At 35.2% G+C, this 11,877-nt stretch overlaps 1 long non-coding RNA gene across 28 annotated transcripts in view; it reads right to left on the bottom strand.

Moving 5' to 3' along the window:
• LOC148224359 (uncharacterized) overlaps window positions 1-11,877 on the bottom strand; it is a 134,322-nt gene that overhangs the window by 38,062 nt on the left and 84,383 nt on the right. For 16 of the 28 annotated variants that reach the window (XR_015802450.1, XR_015802444.1, XR_015802456.1 and 13 more), the window contains one exon: window positions 8,126-10,173. The exons of 5 other annotated variants lie outside the window; for them this stretch is intronic. This is a non-coding gene — a long non-coding RNA (uncharacterized LOC148224359). The remainder of the gene's footprint in view (window positions 1-8,125; window positions 10,174-11,877) is intronic. 7 more of the 28 variants (XR_015802436.1, XR_015802440.1, XR_015802453.1 and 4 more) reach the window with 5 other exon arrangements.

Here is an 11,877-nt window from a genome sequence, read left to right as displayed (position 1 = left end):
GTGGTTCACAAAAGTTATATTTTCACAAAAGACATAATTTTGAAGTCTTCTCTAGAAAAGTTGTTTTCCACCCCCAATTCCTATCATATTATGAACATCTGAAAGCAAAAATGTCTTTGTAAATACTTGAAGGATACTAACAAACTGATGCTATAATACTTAAAAATATTCGTCAGTGTAGTTTGAATTATGTTAGCATTTCTGTGAGATATAATAATTCAAAAATAAATGAAAAAAACCAACCAGAAGCAAAGCTGCATATGGCCTTTATACACAGATTTTTTTTTTAAATGTATGTCATTCACTCAATTTAAAGTAACAAAATTTGAAGTAATCAAACTTTTAAGTACACAATTCCAGAAATAATTTTTTCTAATTTTTTTAAATTTTTTTTTTTTATTTCCAGCTTACAAATACGGCATCTGATAGAAGAGCTTGTTTTCCATGTTTAATGTATTATCTTCCCGATATTCTTGACATTTTGTTCTCCATAGAAAAATGCAGAATTTGGAACCTGTATTTTCTCTGTTACATGACGATGGAGTAGAAAACAGAGACACTTATTAGGAAATTATATATATAGATATACACACACACACACATTGTTATTATTCAATAATACCATGGTAGCATCCTCTGAGGGTTTGCAAATAGTGACAGTCTAAAAAGCATGCTGAATTTTGTGTACATTGTAGCAAAACCTAGCACAGACAGGAGAGACACTAATGTACAGAATAATATCTGTGGCTTGGTATTTCTGTTAAAGGATGGCTTTTAATTTGTTATAACAACCTTAGACTTTCCATAGATTTAAAGCCCAATTAATACAGTGAGAGGACTTAACTGAGGAAGAGGTAACATTGTTCACCTCAAGCACACGGGCAAGTGGTCATGGTAAGGTTAAATGATAAAATTGAGGAGAAATTGGTAACATTTCACTGAATGACACAAGTTTTCATCCTGTCAGTGATTTGATATAACCCACCAATCTTACAGCCCATCTGCAAAATATCTTAAGTGTGGAATCAAAACATTTCATTATTAGGAGAATGAACAAGTCAGCCCCAAAGGAAATGTCAGGAGAACTGCTAGGAGGGAAAAAAAATGCCCAGGAGATTTAGAACAGCACACTGACAAGGAGAATGCAACCACTGGGGAGGAATGAATAAAACTGTGATGGATTATTGGGGTATATATTAAAGGAAACTCTCGCCATGTTTCTTCAGAATTTCACTTGTAACACACGAATACCTGAGGTCTCACAGGATAGAACTAATTAGTTTTTTGTTTTATCAAATGGGGTTTGCTTTTTAAAGCTTCCCTTTGGACCTCTTAAAGAAAGTACAGAATCACCTTTAAGTGCATCTTCACCAGCACTGGAAGAGGATCTTTTTTGGTCCTAAATCCATAGAGAAGATTTGCATGCTTGCGTGCATCTGTGCATTCATCATCCATTCAAGAACAGTCATAATTATGTATAACACCATAAGAATTACAAAAGTTGACAAAACAATTTAAGATTGCAGCCAGTAAAACGAATTAAAAACGAATAAAACTCTAACAGCTCCTCTGATATTTTAAGTGGATTTGAGGGTCTGTAAGTGTTTATTCCACCTTGAAAGTCTGAGAAAAGCATCCTATTTAAAACTACAGAAATGGGTAGCTTTGATCCAAAGCATACTTATAATTTTGTGTATAGGCATATTGAATTGTCCCCAAAGATGGACCTTTTGGAAAGAGATGTATGCCTACAGGAACAATTTATTTGCTTGTAAGATATTTGGGGCAGGGAGATGGAAAAGGCTGTGAACTGCTTTTAGTGATATTATGCTTTCCACTACCTCTTTTATATTTCCTCATTTTCTCTTTCCCTCCTCCCACTTACCACAGGCTTTCCCACACTTTAATAATCTCACTGTTGCCTTGCAACGTTGGTGTATGAATATATACCTTTGCTTTTGAGAAGAGCAATTAGAGCAGAATTTAAGTTTAGGGTGCAGCAATCCAAGAGCTGCCAGCCTTGTTGATGGAGAGTATTGCAGAGAACCTGGCACAACCAGATTTGCAGGAGCAGCCTCTCCTGCTCACACACAGTCCCTGACTTACCACTGGAGACTTCCCATTCGTTGTGTGACTGGCAGAGAAGGCTGACCTCTCCTTGGATACATCAAACAGAACGCGTGTCCTCCCGGGGCTTGAGCTGGCTCAGGCAACTGCAATATTTCCAGCTTTTCTCTTTTCCGATCTGAAGCAGTCACAGACAAATCGCTTGCCAGCTTGCCAAATTGGTCTAGAACTGGAAGTAGGAATCTAGGCACCCATCTTTTACACCAATCCTTAAAAAGTCCAAAGAATGATTTGGTGCATATTCTTCTTCTGATGTAAACAAATAAGAAAGGTTTTATTTAAGTTGTGCACACACATATATGCAGGCCACTTAGGGAGGTGAAAAAAAACAATTTTTCCTTGTGGGGATAAATATTTTCAGAAACTTAAAATTATTCAACATTTGTAAGTAAAAACATGACTGACTATTCAAAATTAAACTGAAAGTTCCATAAATCATGATACAGTAAAAAGAGATATATATCTATATATCAACATTATCATGGTAAGAACAATATTTTCAGTAGAGCATATTTTTGAGGAAGAATGGGAGCTGTTTCCATAATGAGATAAAAAAAAGAGTAAAGTGATCTCCTTCTTCCTCACTGATCAGATTATTTAGTATTAGATCAACTTTTGAATAGGATAATATTCTTAGAAGAATGTACACGAGAAGGGTGAATAAGATCATTTTCTAGAACTGCTCTGACCGTTTCAATGAGACCTAATAGCCTCTAATAGCCTAAGTAATTTCTAAACATGAGATAGAAATGCTTTTAGTATGTAGATGCAGTTTTTTAATAGTTTTCTAGTCAGAATTTATCCAACATATATACTATTTGTGGAATGGCGGGAAAGCAGAAGAAAATCTAAAAACAGTCACTGTGTTCTGTTAGATGAGCTATACCTGTGAAGACCTTTCTACTTAGGAAATGTACTCAGAGCAGCAACGTTTGTCAGTAGCTTATGAAATAGCAAAGCTGTTGACTGGGATGTGTCAAGTTGCTACATATCAGCTTTTTGATAGAGAATTCATTTATATGAAGCCTGGGAGGCTCCTAGTTGTTTGCTTGTTTTATACGCTATTGAATTGCTTTTCACAGAAAGTGGCCACAAGTATGTTTGACAGATGTCTTATCACCACTTGTTTCTATTCTAACACAGTTCTTAATCTTTGTTTTTCAGACAGTCCCTCTTCCCATAATCATAGCCAGAACATCTGCACACTGGTTTAAGCAGGCAATTTTCTCTTATTAGGGAGTATAGAAAGCAAACTACTGCATTCTAGGAAGACTCTCCATGAAAAGGCTAAGGATATATAATTTATGCAGCAAGACCAAGTCTTGGCTAAAAAAAACAAGAAGAATTTGAAAGTTCAAAATTTGGTGCCAATAGTTTCAGTCCCATCTGGTGATTCCTTCCACAGCAGTGCATTGTACTTGGAGTTCCAAAGCTGGTGTCAGAGCTCTGGTCTTTACCTTGTAAAAAGAAAGAAGAAACTGGCAAATGTTGAGGTAGAGCAGGTGAAGACTATGTCTTCAAAAATTATATGATGTAAAAGTTTGTATAGGGCTGTTTGTTTCCTGTAGGTTTAAGACTATTGCTTTGAGAAGAAATGGCCATTTCTTGCAGTCAGAGGACCTCACATCATGCAAGTTCATTCATTAACTTAGCAAACTCCCTCAGGAGCACAGCTGGACTGTTTGTCCCCTAATTCTGCCTCTGTACTGATCTAGTAGCTGTACTTGTTGGGAATCTTCTTTTTACTGTCAGCCTAAATTGACCTACATCTTTTTGAACATTTCTTACCATCCTAATCTCCCTATTTTAGAAGTACCATTACTCTTCTCAGGGACCTGTCTTCCTAGATATATTTATATACTGCTTTTCCCTCCCAGCCCTGCTTTGTTAGGCTGAAGAAACAGTTTGTCTTGTCTAATCTTGTAAACGAATCTGTATTTCCGAGACTGAGCTGGAGCCCCATGCCCAGCAGGCTCGTGTTCCATGAGTTTAACACTCCTAAATGACTATTTGCTAACTTAACCTGAAAGTCTCTTTATTGCAGACATTTAGGAAAAGTGACTAGTGATTTTGAAGGCCTCTGTCTTGAAGGTATTGAAAGAGCTGATTTTTCAGTCTGCCTATTTTTTTGTTGTTGCTTCTCAAACATTTGTGAGTTTTCTAAAGCTGAGAAAACAGAATCACTGAGCACTTGATAATGGGTGCCTTTTTTGGAGCAAGTGGAGAGGGAGACACTCAATTCAATCTGAAATGCATGTAAAGCAAAACTTCTGAAAAAGGCAACTACTCAGATTACTGGATAGTTTCACCTAGATCCCTGCATCCTTTTTATGTGGCTATAGCCTATAAGTTCAGTTCAACTTCCTTAACCTGCAGCCAAGGGAAATGACAAATGCAGCCCTCATGCTGCCCTTCCATCCTCTGTGATACTGAGCAGACAGGTGGCAGCAGGAGCAGCCCTGGTTCTTTGTTGACTTTGGCAGCCTAAGGAAGGGAAAATGGAGATCAGCTCACAGCAGAGCCCTAGCACACTATCAAGATTAGGGTAAAAACAGCTATATGTCCTCTGACTTGCCCTGTCAGTAGTGAGTAGTATAGTTCACACATACAGTATATTTCACACACTGGCCTGTCATCCACGTTAATTCGTCAAAAGGAAGATGGAAGAGAGCCAGACAAGCACTAATTTTTTGTATTTATGTCATGTATGTTAAAATATCATGCTAAAGTGTAGTGCCAGTAATGCTAAGGGGCTGAGGTCTCCTTTCATCCATAGCTAAAGGATTACAACAGGGATTACCTTCTGGATCATTAGTCTACTGCTGTGCAGGAATAAAGAAATCCAGCTGAGTGGAGTACTTGGGTCATCGCTCTTTGATTTATGATTCATACTCTGTTCAGTACAGGTGAGAATACAAGTGCTCAATGTACCCTACTTTCATAGAGAAGGGGTTTGATTCTGTAAAGATCAAATTTAATTGGGTATTGCACAGTCTGTAACTTTCAGGCTCCATTTAAATGTATTTTCCCAAAGAATGGTTAATTCAAAATTTCATTTCCCTAGCCTTAGCACTGTTGAATAGCTTTTTCACATTTACAATGTTCTGAAGGGTTCTGGAATCATACATGAGGTAATTAGATTGCTTTTCGGTGTTGGAACAAACAGAACTTCACCCAGTAAAGTCAGAATGACATTTCAATGGGACTTTTCCTTGGCTATGCTTTATAAATAAGTTTGCAGGATCTGATTAGTAAGAACGTCTATGGCCACTAGACAACTTATCTCTGTAAAAAGAACTAATCCATATAAATGTTCTATGTTATATTTCTAATTACATTACCTCTTAACAATTCCCTGAGAGAAATCTATCAGAAATTCTGCTTCAAAGACATATTAGGTTTTGTACTATTATTTGTTTGTTGAATGATACTCCTCAGTGTAAAAACAGCATGCTACATAATTATAATGCATACGGATTGTTAAATTATTTTCTGTTAAAAAGTGAAGAAATCAATGAAGGAGAACCTTTCCTGCCCTAGCTTTTCTCTGTAGCTGCAACGGCAGAAAACAGCAGAAAATATTTTGGTTTCAAGGACTTCTACACTCTTTCTGGTAAAATTTAAAGCAGATTTTAAGCCGTTACAACCTACATTTGTGTGATTACATTTTGCAAGAGCTGTGTATCAATAGAGGAGTTTTGGCAGGCTCAGGAACCACAGCATTCCAAACTCAGCCCACGACATATATACAGAGTAAAGAGCATTCTTTTTGGCTAGATATGACTAGTCAAGAATTTTTTTTGCAGTGTGCATTTCCCGGATTACCTACTATTATTTCAGGCTTCTTTTTATTACTGGACATAAACAAAGGAATTTGAAAGAACGTCTCATTGTAACTTATTTACATCACAAGATCCATCATAGAGTGACACTACAAGAAAGAGACAACTTCATGGAGTATTATCCATTGCGGGGGAATCTGCTACCAAAAAAAAAAGAACAATCCAAGCCCTTACTAATTTTAAAGTAAAATCTCATACTTAATTGAAGAATTATTAAATATTTACATTTTTTTCTAGTTTCTACACTGTTACCTTCATAAATAGAGACTTGGTTAGGTCTAATTTTCTGAGATTCTCAAATGTTGGAAAAAACTTCTAGATTTAATGCTTAGATGCACTAGACACCCTATAAATCTGGTAGGGCAATTACCCATATCCAAAATAACTAATAGAAAAATAAATTCATAATTTTATTTTTTTGCTTTTTGATCTGTTTCTTCTATGACAGCTTCTCAGATATGTGTTGATTAAAGACTTTCATTTAGACAATAATTTTAAGTAAAGTGTACAAACAAGCTACCAATGATATCTGGTCTAGCTGTCATTTTCCTTTTGCATTCCGCAGCTTAGATACAAGCTTAAACTGGTACATATTGCTAATGTTTTGCACAGGAAACAGAATAAAACTAAATAAGAGTAAATTGAAAAATAACTTATGTTCTATTTGTACTTGGTAGTGGTAGAAAGTTTTAAGCTGAACCATTCAAATACACACACCAAAATTTATTTAGACTTCTTAATGCTGGTTGCACTGTAACCCAGGCAGAAGAATATTTTCAATCTTGTTTTCCTTTTGCTAGTATTCACTGCAAGAAAACAAGAATTCCAAGGAACTAGATTTTGAAGAGTGTCTCAAATAACTTGATTTAGTTAGGAGACAATTTATTTAATTAATGAGCCGTTCATTTCTGGGTAAAATGTTTGGAGAACTTTTAAAGCAAAGTACTCTTGAGATACACCATTATCTTTCTATTTTGATGAAGGAGCCAGAATGTCTATGACTTCTCTGAATTATTATGGATTACTGGAATGTGACCCTTTCTCCAGATGCACAACTGCTGCAGCCGCATCTTGGATGGAGATCACTGTTATTACTTATGTCAAAAGTAATTACATAGAGTTACATTTAATTACTGTGAAGATTGTGATTTCATGTATTTCCTGATAGTTCATATTCCTGGTTAAATTTCTTTTAGTTATGAAGATCTTAAAAATATTTCCTTAATCATGTGGACATAAAGACCTGGTACTATAATCATAGAATGTAATCAAAACCACCACTTCTGTATTTTTTCATTGAGTCTTATATTAAGTGTATAATGTATAGGTACTAAAAAATTATCTTGGTGAATTGGATTTTTATTTTTATTTTAAATATAACTTCAAATTAAAAAGTTGATATAATTTCCTTCCATAATTTTCATAAACTCCTTTTTATTCCATCAAGAACAAATACATAGAAGAAAGAAGGCACAAACAGAAAGGATAATGCTTGTGGAAGACAAGTTTGTGTAAATTAGCAGAGAATAAATTTTGGTGAGAAATGAGATGAAGTTTCTAGCCATCATAGAGCTGAAATTATGGAAGCACGTTCCAATTTTAATTTTAACCTGTTAGTTCATAAATTTAGTGCATTTATGAAACTGGTAACTTGAAATGGTTCTTCTGTAATAGCAAGGATGAGATCTTGAATATCTAAGGGATCTGAGTGCTGTATTCCAAATCAACATATATGAAAATCACATATCAGCAAATAGTAAAGTTTTTCACTATGGATGTCTGTTATCTGTCAAAATAACTGAGTTTCACACTGGCTGTTTTGTTGTATAGACTTACAGATTGAGAGAAACTTAGATGGTTGACAATATTGCAGATGTATTGATTTTTCTTTTTAAAATATATAGGTAAATGCAGAAATGTAGAGAATAATTAATATTTTGGGTCACAAAAGACTTCCAGAGACAGTGAAACCTCACACATATAAAAAAATCACTCAGAACTAAAGAAGTCTACATTTTTACGTAGAAAAATGTAGCACATGATACCATTTTTAATGTTGCATGATAAATAAAATACAGTGGAAAAATATGCTTTGCTGCATGTTTATTAATTCACTCAATGTACATCAAAATAAATACAGATATATTCCAACATACCTTTGCATGCATAGCTGCCTTCCTATTTCTTGGTAGGGTTGGACCTTCCAGAGAAAATGACAATTTGAAAGAAATCATGCAACATAAAGCCTAAACATGGTTAATCAAAACTTTGTTTCCCATTACCTTCAGGTTCATTATAGCATCAAAGTGAGTGATTGGAATCCAGCTTTCATGGCTTTTCAGAAAATTTCTTATTGAAAAAATTTACTTTTTAAATTTGATTTTGTGTTCCACAGGAAGGAATGCAGCACTTGAGGCCTGGATTCTCTGTGGACTTTGTAAGTGCTTGCAAAATCATAGTTGCTTGACTGTCTCTGTACATCTACAAAAATGAAAGATATAACCAGATCATATATAATATTTTGCTTCTGCACCCAAAAACCCTCTGACTCTAAGCAACTGGGGACAGATATGAAGATGGACTGTATCACTGTTTTTATGGGTAAGCCAGAGAAAGACCCATATAAGGAGAAAAACTGAATTGAATCCCATTCAAGACAATGAAAAATACTGTGGATTAGGATAGAAATGCAACATTTTGGTATTTTGAGATCCTTCTGTATAGTGCTACTCAGAAGTAATTTGCTAAAATACTACATTGAATTAGTTTATTAGAGAAAACAGGTACCTATTTTAGGTATTCTTCTGCTTCTAATTGCTTTTTTATTTGAGTATCGTAACTCCATTACAATCACATAAATAATGCATTGTCCCAGGTAGCATCTTTAAACTTGAAACTTATGTCATAATGCAACATGGTATAAGAAAATGATCTACATCCATTTAATCATAGCAGTCAGGGTTTTAGGTTAATTGAAGTCCATTTGGTAGAGCGCTCAGAGAGTTTAAATGCATTCAATAGGAAAGAAAAGAATGATCAGGTGAGTCAGTCATCTCAAATTATTTCTCATTTATAGTAGTTTAAGATTTAGGACGTGTTAATTAGTTTAGAATGAAAATTCCTGCCTAAGAGCCAGTTGTTAACACAGCCTCTGGATGAACTGAAGGTCACAATAAGTCCCTAGCACAAGATGAGAAATTATTCTGTATCTAAAATAGCCTCTTGACCTAGAGAAAGATCCCAACCACGTGTTTCTGGGATGATTCACATACATAATTCAGAGGTGATTAGTTGTACTGCTTTCCATACTCCTCAAGGAATAGGAAAGAAATGGAGAAATTAAGAGAGGAAATGTAATTAATGAGCAATGAACACTGTTAAAAAGGTAGGTCTGATTGCAGCAAGCAACTGGGAAATCTATTAAGACCACAATTAAGTTGTTATTCCATCCAATCTTGAAGAGTTCAACTTGTTATGATGGCACCCCTGGACAAGACATGATTTTGCAGATGGTGTTATTACTTTAAATGTCAAGGTAAGCCCCCAAACTAAAGGGGAAAAAAAATCAAATGGCCTTTCCTCAGGTGTTTTTTTCAAATTCATTTCCTACTGAATCTGAATCTTTTCAGAGCCCTTGAATATCTGCTAGCATAAAAATGTCACTCCACCACGCATACAGATGCTTCCTCTCCTGCTTGGCAGGGATTTTCTTAGTAGGCGAGCAAGGATAAATATCACCATGGCATTCCCTTAGGAACACTGCATTAATGTGCATTACAGGACTTCAATGGAGACTGACTTGGAACAGAAGGGCTGCTTGCCTCCTCTGAGATCATAAAGTAGAAGAGTTTTACACTTTCAAGGTATGGAAGAAATTACTACAACTCCGCTTGCATGTATAACATCACCTACTCCATGATGATTCTTTGCAGCAGCAGCTTTTCTTGGACAAAGTCATGTACTGAAATTGCAGTTCAAGAAGGCAAAACCTTAAAAGGAATCTGAAATATGGAATATGAAAAAAGAAAATAACAGAGTATCATGCCATAGATTCCGTTTTTGCATTTTGCAACATGATCTATATTTCTTGCAAGCAAGATTGTGTTCAGAAAGAAAATGGAAGGTTGACTTCCATTACCTCTGTTTAAGCCGTTAGCTCCATCTGAGATCTTCCCATTAATCTCAAAGTGCAGGTCAATGATTTCTGCATATTGCAAAGAGACGTTAAGGAACACATTTCAGTCCTACAGAAAATACATTTACCTTTTCTTCGGCCAGCATAATAACAAGGAAAGTGACAAAATAAAAGGAAGATACACTGATTTTCCCTTTCAGTTAATGACATATATTTTGAAGGCACATTACAGCATTTTCAATGAAACTCTTTGTTTAAAGGGTTAAAATATCTGATGATACTAAAATACACTGATGATATTTCCTGTTATAATTGAACGCATCAGCCGTTCTTTCTAACTGTAGTCACTTATTCAGATTTCACTGGTATTTTTTATGTATTACACTGGAAAGACAGAAAAAGTTTCAATCAAACAACTGTAAAAAATCACTCCAAGCCTTCCACTTGACATCTGGCTCAGTACTGCAAGGGAGATAAACATGTATTACAGGCATTTGGCTAAATAAAGCCTCGCTACAGCTGTTATAAAAACTCTGTGGAAGTGATGTCTTTGAAAATTGTCAAATCTCTGTGGCCAGAATCCAGGAATTTCATATTTTTACAAAATGAGATTACAAGATCCCAAAAGTTTCTTAGTTATTTCTGGTTCTTACTTTAAGAAAAGCTTGATTCTGAATGTTTTTCCATGGAAAGTGTAACAGTTGATCTATTAAAGGGTATTGTTTCCCCTCACAAACCTGATTTTATTTACTTCCTCAGTCTGTTTTGGTTGCAACAACCCTGATACCGAGATTCTGCAGATGAGTTAACCAACATTGCATAAGAAGTTGCGATTTAAGTTAAATATTTTGAAAAATGCCTGTGGGCAAAACCCAAGATATTTTCTTGGTTGAACATCTGTAAAGTAGGACCAAGAGCATACAGAGTGAAATGCAATGTTTAATGTTTGCTAAACTGGACAGCTATGGTAAATCTACAGATTAACATTTCTCTTTCAGGTATAAAAAAGCTGTAATTCAAAATGTATTTTATAATATTGATTTCACTTAGTCATGTTCCTAGAAGGAGTATGACACTTCTGAATACTGTTCTACTATCTGAATACATTTTTAGATCAGCAGCTGCTACAAATGCAGGTTGTTGATGCACAGTGTTAATTGGTAAGTACTGGTGAAGAATACAGATTAAAAAATAAGCTTTCATGAGCTAATAAAGCTGTGTTTGCTTCTTGATGTGAGGGGCATTAAATAAGTAATTGCAGTAATGAAGGTGTCAGATGACTTGGAGAGAAATCATGACTTTTACTGTTTACAGTCTATCAAAGCCAACTGTTTCCAACTGTGTCTGATTAGTTTTCTTTCCAACATTTGCTTTGCCGCAGGAGGCTTTCTAGCACTCATTCTACCTTTATTCCCTCCTTGTCTCAATACATCATTGCAATTAAAACTTTGGTGTAAAACTGCAGTTTTAGGCTTGTTTAACACCGATGGTTTTACAGAAATTATACCTGTGTGAAACTGGTTGTGGTTGTGCTTCACTGAGCTAAGCATACCATAGGCAAATTTCAAATTTATTCTTTATGCACACCATGACCAGCAGTAATGGGTTAGATCCTTGGCATAATTTCCATAGCTTCAGAATTTTTGACCTATTCCATCTCTTCTACAGCTTTAAATAAGTTTTTACTAGTCCTAATTGAAAAAGATTATAGATATTAAGGAGATGATGAAAAATTTCAGTCTTATACTGTTTGTTTGTGGGTTTGTTTTCTGT

Source organism: Sturnus vulgaris, chromosome 3 (genome assembly GCF_052056855.1).
Source record: "Sturnus vulgaris isolate bStuVul1 chromosome 3, bStuVul1.hap1, whole genome shotgun sequence".
NCBI classification, from domain to species: domain Eukaryota; kingdom Metazoa; phylum Chordata; class Aves; order Passeriformes; family Sturnidae; genus Sturnus; species Sturnus vulgaris.
Note: the sequence above shows the minus strand (reverse complement) of the source record. Positions and strands in the feature narration are given on the sequence as shown.